This window comes from Lucilia cuprina, chromosome 4, assembly GCF_022045245.1.
Source record: "Lucilia cuprina isolate Lc7/37 chromosome 4, ASM2204524v1, whole genome shotgun sequence".
Lineage (NCBI taxonomy): Eukaryota > Metazoa > Arthropoda > Insecta > Diptera > Calliphoridae > Lucilia > Lucilia cuprina.
Genome location: NC_060952.1, coordinates 34,071,466 through 34,074,635, shown reverse-complemented (window position 1 = coordinate 34,074,635; position 3,170 = coordinate 34,071,466).

The window sequence follows — 3,170 nt, the reverse complement described above, 5'->3', positions numbered from 1 at the left end:
TTCTAGTTCAGTTCTAGTTCAGTTCTAGTTCAGTTCTAGTTCAGTTCTAGTTCAGTTCTAGTTCAGTTCTAGTTCAGTTCTAGTTCAGTTCTAGTTCTGTTTTAGTTACGTTCTAGTTCACTTCTTATTCACTTATAATTCAGTTCTAGTTGTTCAGCAAATAACATATCAAACCTAAAATGCACCATAACTAAAGAAGTGGTACTTAAAAAACGACATAAATGTGGAACAACAAAAATTGCAACTCGGCAGGTGGAAGCATCAGTCGCAACAACAAAACGAAATAAAAGAAGTATTATAGTTTAAAAAAATGCAAAAAAATTATAATGTAAGTATGAAAGAGGAGGGGCAGGACAGAAAAAATGGAGTAGTATGTTTGTTCTTTAAGCTAAATATGGGTTACAAATATTTTTACAAAAATATGGGAAATATTCACAACAACGTATATACATATACATACATATTTTACCAGTTGGCAAAAATCTTTTCAACATATTTTAAGCAGCTCAAGATGTGGACCCATAAAAATGGTAACAGATTTACTTATTCTGCTACAAAGTACATGCAAACTAGTAAGTACGAGTAATGGATGGAATGTTATGGATAGTTTTACTTACTATTGCTAGGATTGTACGTGCACCTTGACTTACAACTGAGTTTCTTTTTTACATTTTTTCCGTACTTTTGAGAAAAATGGAAACATTTTTTTTCAAGAAAATTTCGTATGTTATGAAAAACTATGTGTTTACTTAGATTTGTTTGTTGTTGTTGTTGTTGTTCTAAGGACATTAATTTACATATTTGCTCTTGTACTTAGTTGTTGCTGGCCTCACTTTTTTTGCTGTAGTTTTCATATACTTTTGGTTGTTGTTAATAGTAGTTTGTTGTAGTAAGTAAAACTAAACAGTTGTTGTAAAAACTTCTTAAGGTTTTTTGTTGTTGCCATTACATAGTTTGTTTTTTTTTTATTTCGTATTATCATGTCATTTGAAACTTAGTTGTTGTAGCTGTATTTACTATTGTTGTCGTTGATGGTCTGCTGCTGGGTTTTTAAAGGTTTTAAAGTGGAATACTTAAGTTTTTTTTCATTCTCCTTAGTTGTTGTCATTGTTGTTATTTTTTCTTCTTTTAGGAATGAAAATAGCAAACAAAACTTTTATTAAACAGTCGTCACATACAGCTAAGAAAAACAAAAAAAGAAAAAAATTTGAAAATAATAAAATACTGTTAAACGCTGTTGACACTAGAGGTCCTTTTATATTCTTAATAAATAGAAGAACTTTTGGAATAGATTACTTCTATTGCTAAGTTGTCTTCTTTAGAGATAACTGAGAAACACTAAAGTGACTTCCACTACGAAAAATCAAGTGCATTTTTTTGGTTGTTTAGTCACTTTTAAAGATGATATATCGTTGGATAGGTAATATATTAAAATTTTAGAATTAGTTTTCGGAAGAAGGTTATATACAGTTGGCAAACGCTTGACAATTGAAGTGAAAATGTCCCAATATTTCACAATCCTTACCACTGGGTCTGTCAGATTCTGATTACTTGGTTTTGTGAGTGTCTTTAAGCAATAAATATACAATTGACTTCTAGGGTTCTATAAATCGACTTTCGAATAATCGAACAATCGACTTTTTGTCGAAAAAAGTCGAAATTTCGAAGTCAACTTTTTTGTTCTACAAAGTGTAGATAACTCGACTATCGTCTAAAAAAAAGTCGAAAAGTCGACTTTGTAAATAAAAGTAGAGAAATGTCGAAAAATCAAAAAAAGTCGTATAATGTCGAAAACTCAAAAATAGTAAAAAAGTAAAAAAAAAACTTTAAAATAGTCGGAAAAACTCGAAAAAAGTAAAAAAATAGTAAAAAAAAGTCAAAAAGTCGAAAATAGTAGTAAAGTCAGAAAAGTCAAAAAAAGTCAGAAAAAGTCGACAAGTCGGAAAAAGTCAAAAAAGTCGGAAAAAGTCGAAAACTCGAAAATAGAAAAAGTCAAAAATATTGGAAAATTTAAAAAAGTGGAAAAAGAGTCAAAACTCTAAAATAGTTGGAAAAAATCGAAAAAAGTAAAAAAAATAGTAAAAAAGTCGAAAAGTTGGAAAAAGTCAAAAATTCGGAAAAAGTCGAAAAGTCCGAAAAAGTCGACTATTTATTAAATAATAAAAGTCGAAAAGTCGACTTTTAACTAAATGAAAAAAAGTCGAGAAGTAAAAAAATCGACTTTTAGTTTCAAGTATAGAACCCTATTGACTTCTTCTTCGCATTACTAGGCGACAACAAATTAATGATAGAGTACACTCAGCATGTCATCTATGTGATAAGAGATTGGTAAAACTAACATTTACTGTCATACTGCCGGGAATATGTATAGATCCTCATAAAAAATCACAAATTCAAATACTTTTATAAATTGCCATTCTTAGTGAAACTCTTTAATCGATTGCCATATTAAAAATCTGTGTTTTTCTAGTTTTTTGCCATAACAAATAGATGATAATTTTCACCAAATGTTATGAAAATATTTTAAGCTATTGAATAGAAAATACACGTTAATAATACAAAAAAAGAGAATAAAAAAAATCTAATAAAAAACAAAAATACACGACATGAATAATAAAATCTATAAATCCAACCGAACAAAATCATCGACAGCAACATCAATAATGTCCTTATTATCAACATCCTTATCATCATCATCATAGATACACTACTATTCCAATGATTCCACGTCATAAAGAAAAAAAATTTTAGAAAACCATTTAAGTATGCAATAAATGATAACTGAAAATTATACACACGATCTCTCCAACCAGCCAATACATAAACTAAAAGCAATTTATTTATATATGTATGTATATGTTTTTACAAATACTTATACATTGAACGCCTTATACGATATATACATTTCGGTAAATATCATTAAAAAACAATTGAAAACTTATGTTGAAAAATGCTTAAGCGTTGAAATGAATCAAAAATATAAAACATGCCATGAAGGATAGGCAATAAGCAATCAACCATCATCATACATATGAACAGTTTAAGGAGTTTTGAAGAATAATAATGAAAAACAAGTAGGAAAGTATAGTCGGGCATGGCCGACCATATGATACCCTACACCATGAGTATATTTTTACAATTTTTACTTTTATAAAATTTTTATTTTTTGT